The sequence below is a fragment of the Hyperoodon ampullatus genome (assembly GCF_949752795.1).
Source record: "Hyperoodon ampullatus genome assembly, chromosome: 2".
NCBI classification, from domain to species: domain Eukaryota; kingdom Metazoa; phylum Chordata; class Mammalia; order Artiodactyla; family Ziphiidae; genus Hyperoodon; species Hyperoodon ampullatus.
Genome location: NC_136915.1, coordinates 24,373,799 through 24,381,829, shown reverse-complemented (window position 1 = coordinate 24,381,829; position 8,031 = coordinate 24,373,799).

Below are 8,031 nucleotides of genomic sequence, written 5' to 3'. Positions count from 1 at the left end.
CATCTGTGAGGTGGGCTCATGGGGGTGCCTGCCTCCTGGGACTTCTGGGAAGAGTGGAGGCAGTGATGAGAAACAAGTGCCGGGCACGTGGGGAGCCTCCGAGCCTTTCCTCTGTGTCAGCAGATGTCCAGCCGCTCTTCCTCCCATCTGAGCTCAGGTCCTCCCTCTCTCCAGCACCCCTCCCCGTGCCCACTGCCCCTGCCAGAGTGCGGCTCCCTGCATCTCTCCGAGCTGTTCCAACAGCCTCCGCACAGGTCTCCTGCCTCAGCCTCCAAACTCCAGGCTGTCTCCAGAGGTGTTTTCTTATTTGCAGACCTCATCATCTCACTCCTGGCTTAACGGTTTTCCTGCTGGCTCCTGTCACCATCACCTTCCAAATGAAGTCCAAACCCTTAGCCTGCAGCTGGAGCAGCTCCAGAACTACCATATGAGAGGGACCTGGGGCAGCAGCTGATGGCAGGGAGGTGAGAGTGTCTCTTGCATTTCACAAATTGGTAAAAATAGTATTTTTCTAAATAGTTTGTATTTATTCTTCAAGTAAAGATTTAGAAGACAGTGAATATCCACACCGATGACGATGATGATGATGATGATGGTTTATATTTGGATTCACTTTGGGAAGGATGTTGATTTGCTCGTCCAAAAAGTATTTCTTGAGAACCTACTATGTGCCAGGCACTGCTCTAACAGACCAAGGGTGGCTAGAGGCTCCCAGGCCACCTGCTGGGCCTGCTGCTGCCTAACATTCAGCTCCTCCATCGTCCGGCCCCGCTACCTCCACGGCCGCATCTCCCACTCTCACCTCATACTGTGTTCTCCCCTGCATCTCTTCTCACATGAGTATCAGGGCATCACTGCAGAATTAATAGAATTGCAAACCCTACTTGGAAGAGATAAAAATCATTCACAACATCCCCCCACCCCCTGCCACCAATCCAGCCTGGAGGCAGCTTGGGGTTTACTCTCCCCACGTTCCATAGACCCCTGACTGACCCTGGACTCCCAGGGCGATGCAGTTTCCATTAAATAACCAAGTCCTCATCAGGGCTGATTGATGCCACCATGAGTCACACTCTGGGGACATTACCTGGAAGGGGAGAAGGACATATGTGTGCACCCTAAGGATGCAGGAGATTGATGGTTTCACAGCGGACTCCGCCCGGGGTGGAGGCTCCTGGAGGGAGGATCAGGGAAGGTTTCCCAGAGCAAGTGGCACTTGATTTGGCTCTTGAATCAATAGTGTATTTTTCCCAGTGGAAACGGTGTAGGGCAGGTGGAGGCTGCCCTGGGCAGAGGATGCAGTAGGTGCACTACTGAAGCTCAAGGTTAGGAGTGCAAGCTTCAGAGTGAGGTGACCACGGTGGCACCTGGTGGTCAGTGCAGTGACACCTCATCTCTAGGTCCTGATGGCCCCACCACAGAGGATGCAGTGAGGACTAAGGAATTTAGCCCACGGAGCGCACTTCCAGGGGTGCCTGGAGCCAGTGCTCGGTGACACCAGTGATCCACGTGGAAACAGAGCCCAGAGGCAGCGGGTGGGATGATGGTGGACACAGACACAGTGCAGTCTCTGAGCCCAGAAAGGAGTGGCCCCAACTGTCGTCTCCCTCTCTAGGCCCCAGTTTCCCATCTGTAAAGGGGGTCAGGTGCACCTTGCAGGGCTCTTGGACCCATTACTGACAAACCAGCAAAGCACCAGAGCTCAGAGCAGGTGTCCACGTGAGCATTGTTTGAGGGCCTGGCAACAGGCAGAGCCCCTTGGGGTGGGAGGCGTGTGAGAATTATCAACAGGGAGTTCATAATTGAAATCTCAGGAGCAAAAGAGGCCCCCCCAGGGGAGAGTGTGGGAGGAGAAGAGATGAAAGGGAGGCAGCTCCAAGGGGAGCCCTGGAATCCCTGGCTGGATTCTGCCCATGGACTCCTCTGAAGTCAGAAAGAAAAACTAGATTATGGCTGCAGCAGGAAAGTGAACGGTTAGACACAGAGAAGAACTTTCTCACCATGAAGGACCCAAAGAATGTAGAGGCTAAGAAGGTGAGCGTGAAGCCCAACCCTCCTCCCATATGACGCTGGCAAGGGACTTGTTCTCTCCATGACTCAGTTTTCTCATCTTTAAAAGGTGAATAACAGCTGCTGACAATCCATTTCATGGGGCTGCATGAGGATTAAATGAGATAATCCATGTAAAGGGCTGTGCTCAGCACAAACCACTGAGTTAAGTCATAGTGATGATGCTGGTGGTGATGGTGATGGAAGTGATGATGGTGATGGAGTCGTGATGATGCTGGTGGTGATGGTGATGGAGGTGATGATGGTGATGGAGTCGTGATGATGCTGGTGGTGATGATCATTGTCTGCCTCATGATTGCCCTGTGGAGGGTGGGATTAAACACACACACACACGAGTGGTTTAGACGTTGAATCTGAATCTGATGATGTCACATACACACACACACACACACCAGGAGGTAAGAAAAGATTTATTACTCACATAATTTATTACTTAATTTATTACATAATTTATTACTCACATAATGCCTTCTGAAGAGAGCAGGGCATGCACCCAAGCTGTCCATTTGGTTTGAGCAAAGGGAGGGGCTCTGGTTTTTATTGTGGTTAGAGATGAGGCCAGGGTAAGTGCTCCTGGGCATGGGACGTGGTTTGCTTGCCTTGAAGTTCTTGCCAGCGCCAGGGAAGGGAGCATGGGCCTTCTTATCATTTTGTCCAGATAAGGATGAAAAGGGGAATAGGGAGCAAGTGGCCTGAATGCTGTCAGTGGTCAACATAAAAAATGGTGTCAAACTCTATATTACAATGGATGTGATGGTAACCATGATTATGATAATGATGGTGACGGTGATGGTGATGATAGTGATGGTGACGGTGATGGTGATGATGAAGGTAGATCCTGCGGCCCAGACCTCCCTGGCTCCCTTTTCTGTTTTGGCCAGAGATGTTCTCATGACCCACCCTCCTATCCCTCTCCAGGATTTGATGATGCACAAACCTTTGCCCCCATCACTGTGTCATCAATGCTTATTTACTGAACATTCTTAGCTGAGAGCTGTAGGGGATCCAAATCATGAAATGTGTAGGAGGGGGGACACAGATTCGTTTCTCAAATCCAAGAGACTAAAATTTGGGGGATGTGGAGGTGGAAGCTCCAGAGAAGCTGAGGACAACACAAGTGTCAGTCTCCTTGACCCTCAGGGGAGAAACCACATGGATGGTCTGGATAAACCCCAGGCTGTCTCAGGCCATTGAGGGACGTGGGTGGGAGTGTGGAAAGAAAGCCCTTGACTCCTTGAAGATGATGTCAAGGAAGTGGCCACATTCTCGCAGGTGCCTCCAAAGCTTCTGTCCCATGGAAGACTGCAAACACAAATTGAAAGGCCCATGAGGGCCAGATCTTCAATTTTCACACATACATCAGCCCCTGCCAAGTGAGAGTTATTTCTGTATTTCAGATGAGCAACCTGGAGCTCAGGTGAAATGTGGCCTGCACAAATTTGTCCCAGGTCAGTCTGAAGTCTGAAGCCAGAACTGTTCTCTGAAGCAAAATGATGTTACACAAGCAGGGTGGATTTTGTTTTTTATCACATGGAATCTAGTCCTTTCCCAACAGCAGAACCATTATGGAAGGACTGGTGAGATATTGGGTGTGGGGCTCTGTATTGGGCAGAATTCACTGGAACATGATTATTTCCACTTTGCTCCTCTGAGTGGCCTCAAAACATGGCAATATACATCAAAATTTCAAATCTCTGTGCATCAAAGATACAATTAACGGAGTGAAAGGCAATCTATGGAATAGGAGGAAATAGTTGCAAATCATATATCCAGTAAGGGGTTAATATCCAAAATATATAAAGAACTCCTACAGCTCAACAAAAAATAGATCCTAAAATAGGCAAAGGGCTTAAATGGATGTTTCTTTAAAGATATGCAAATGGCCAATAAGAACTTGAAAAGATGCTCAACATGACTACTCATTAGGGAAATGCAAGTGAAAACCACAGTGAGAAAGCTATTAGGATGGCTACTATCCAAAAAAAGGGAAAAGAAAAAAGAAAAGAACAAATGTTGGTGAGGATACGGAGAAATCGGAAAACTTACGCACGGTTAGTAGCAATGTAAAATAGTGCAGCTGCTATGGAAAACAGTATGGTGATTCCTCAAAAAATTTAAATTAACATATGATCCAGCAATTCCACTTCTAGGTATATACCCAAAATAACTGAAAGCAAGATCTTGACGATCTATTCATACACCCATCTTCATAGCAGCACTCTTCACAGTAGCCCAAAGATGAAGGCAAGCCAAGGGCCCATTGATGGACGAATGGATAAACAAAATGTAGCATACCTTTACATACAATGGAATATTATTCAACCCCAAAAGGAAAGAAATTTTGGCAAGTGCTGTAATATGAAAGAACTGTAAAGATATTACCCTAAGTGAAATAAGCTAATCACAGAAGGACAAATACTGTATTATCCCACTTATGTGAGGCACCCCTGGTTGTCAGGGGTTAGGGTGGGAGGAGAATGGGGAGTTTCTGTTTAATGGGTACAGAGTTTCAGTTTTGCAAGATTAGTAGAGTTCTGGGGGTGGATGAGATGATTGTGATGGCTACACAACAAAGTGAATGAACAGAATGCCACAGAGCTATACACTTCAAACAGGTTAAGACAGTAACTTCTGGGGGATTTGTATTGACCACATTTAATAATTTTTTTAAATGTCAATAGATCCACAGTCCTAAAGTCTCTAGAACCACAAAAGATGATGAGTAGTCCACAACATTGGACCATCCAGGCTTGTTGAACCCTCACACACCCCGGCCCCCCTAGGTTGTCGCTCTCATCTTTTACTTGAATAAGAAAACTGAGGCTCAGAGAGGCTGAGTGTGCTCCCTGAGGTTGCACAGTGGGCTAGAAGCAGAATCAGGCTCACACCTTGCCTGTTTTGGTTCCATACCCAGTCCCCCAGCCACTGTCCCAAGCTGCTTCTAGAAAACATTTACCAGGAGCCACATTTACATCGACACTCATGACTCCTGGACCAAGACCCAGAGGTCTCCATGTCAGTTGTCCTGGCTGGGCATTTGAGGCCACTTGCCCATAGTTCTCTGCACACTCCCAGCATCCTCCATGCCAGCTTGCCCCCGACCACATGGGCCCCTCATCTCCCCTCCATTTCCTACCCAGACCTTGTTTTACATCCTGGAGCTTCTTCTCCATCTGTCACATGCTGCACCTCCTTCAACACACCTTCGGCATCCCCGTAGCTGCCTGTCACCCTCCTGTGGGGAGACAGGGGCTGTGGGCTTCCAGCCCAGTCCCCACAGTGCTCTTGGCCAGCATCAGCATGCTGCGGGCAAACCCTCAAGAGCAGCCTCAGCTGCCAGGTTCCCGGGAGGAGGCCACCAGCTTGCAAGGAATACTAACACTGTCTTCCCATCACCAGCATCTCCTTCCCAGCACAGAGAGCCTCCACCTGGATGACCTTGATCTGACGAGGAGAGCCTTTCCCCTCTCCCCCAAAACTTGTGAAGGAATGCTGACCTTGGGTTCAAGGTCTCGGCTCTACCGTTTGCAGCATGTGAGACCCCAGGTAATCAAGTGTCCTCTCTGAGCCTCAATTTTCTCATCTGTAAAATGGAGATAGAAGTAGTGATTTCACAGTATGTGTATCAGATGAGAACAGAGTTATGAAAGCAAAGCCCCTGACTCCTCGGACGGGCTCAGCGAATGTTCCCAGTAAATTGTCCCTTCTTTCCTTTCAGTGAACTGGAAAGACTGTGGGTTGACATCACAGAGCCCTGGCCTTGCATCTGTGGTCCACCCCTTACCAGCTCTGTGAACTCAGACAAGTGGCTTAACTTCTCTGTACTTGTTTTCTCTTTTGTTATAATAAACAGACAACAATGAGTGTCCCCTCACTGAGTTGTTTCAGTGAAGATTAGATGATTCAGTGAAGAACAGGTGCTCGATACACACCAGCTGGTCCCTCCCCACAATTCCCAGCTCCGTTTCCTCGGCACGGGCAAGCTGGGTCTACATCAAGTAAAACACCAGGTTGATCCCACTTGGCCTTTCCTTCTGGGCCTGCCCTCCTGGCTACTCTGAGTGGATTTCACAGCACAAATGACTGTTTTACAGAAATGGACTGTGATGCAATCTGAAAACCTTGATTCAGAGAGCAAAGGTAGCAGCTGCCAATCAGGCACTTGCAGGAACAGTGTCTCTCTGGGGAGGGTGGGGGCGGCCTCTGGGAATCCCGGGTGGGAAGGGGTCTTCCCTGTCATTGGGCTCTGATGTCCTGATTGGGCCCCTGAGCAGGGACCCTGTCAAGGGGTCGTCTCCTAGTGCTGGGTTCCCTCCAGAGATGTGGACTCAGAGAGACCTAGACTCCACGTCCAGCTCCTCAAGTGAGTCCCCTCCCAGCCCCGGGGCAGGGGACAGCTTCCTTCCCTTTCAAATGTTGATATGAATGGCAGCCCCCTTCTCCCCAGGCTGTGGTGAGGACCAGACGGCTCAGCTCAGAGAAAAGGCTCCAGCTCTAATAAAGATGTTAAAAAAAAAAAAAAAAAGAAAAGAAAATGCTCCAGGCCCAGCACCCACTGATGCTGGATAAACAGTACCAATTATTATTATTACTTATATCCAGCATTCTCCCACCCATTATGTGATGATTCTTGGTCATCCCTTATACATTCTGGGCCTCTATTTCACATTCTGTAATATGGGCATGAAAGTTCTTACCCCATAAGACAATGGGACCTTAAGTGCCTTGTACGGAGCCTGGCACATAGTAGGTGCCCAGCATACACACAATCCCTCTTCCTCCTCATCCGCCTCTCCCTCTGTACATAGCCTATTATACCCCCTAGACACCTTTGACTTGTAGAAAGTTCTAGAATTTTTTCTCATTGGTCCTTGGCCTGTGAAGTAGGAAGGAGAGCAGGCAAGTGAGACTGAGTCCCAGAAGCCTAGGTGAAATGCCTTTTCCAGAAGGAGGGGGTGGTCTCTTGGGTCAAATGCCACAGAGAAGTCAAAGGCCACAAGCACAGAACCACGTTCACAAGATGTGAGGCTATGAAGGGTATTTATAACCTTGACAAGTCAGACCAGACTATAGTGGGTAAGAAGCAGTGGAAGGGAAGTGGGAGCCAGCCCATGCAGGTAATTCATTCAAGTGGAAGAGGGCAGAGAGAGCAGGAGACAGGTTGGAGGTAGACCAGGGTCTTTATTTCCCTTTTGAATTAAGTATGGGAGAAGCTCGCTCGCTGTGCTAGCCTCACGGAGATGATACGGTATCCAGAGGAAGATCGAGCACCCAGGGGTGTGGGTGGAGTCCAGGGTGAAGGAGCAGAAATATGTGCTCCAGGGTGTCTGGAGGGATGTTGAGATCTCAGTAGGTGTAACTCACATGCCAACAGGGGCTTCCTGTTACCAGGAGAACCGGGTGTCACTGGCTGAAGCCCAGCTACCCAAGTCCAATGAATGGCCTGTGATACTGCCCAGTCCCAGGTCTGGATCCAGCTCTGTCCACTTGTCTAGGTCTTTCTTCCTGGACTATGCCCAGGGCAAAGCTCAGCCCTTCTCTCTTCCCGAAACCCACCCACACCAATCATTTTGAATTTATTGGTGTTAGAGATTTGTGGGGTTGAAGGGAGGGACGCAGACTCACTGCCTTGCCAGCCCTGTTCTCTCTCTTGCTCCCCCGCTTCTCAGCAGGAAGCTGGGCTTGTTTTGTGCACAGCACTTTTACCGGCATCCCTCCAGTCACCTTCATACCAGCTGGTTCTGTGCCCTCAAGGATGTCAGCTTTTGGTCCACATAGGCATCTTCCAGACAAACACTTCACTCTCCCCACGAAGAACTGTGATGATCAAAAATGTCTTCTTCGGGCTTCCCTGGTGGCGCAGTGGTTGAGAGTCCGCCTGCTGATGCAGGGGACATGGGTTCGTGCCCCGGTCCGGGAAGATCCCACATGCCGCAGAGCGGCTGGGCCCGTGAGCCATGG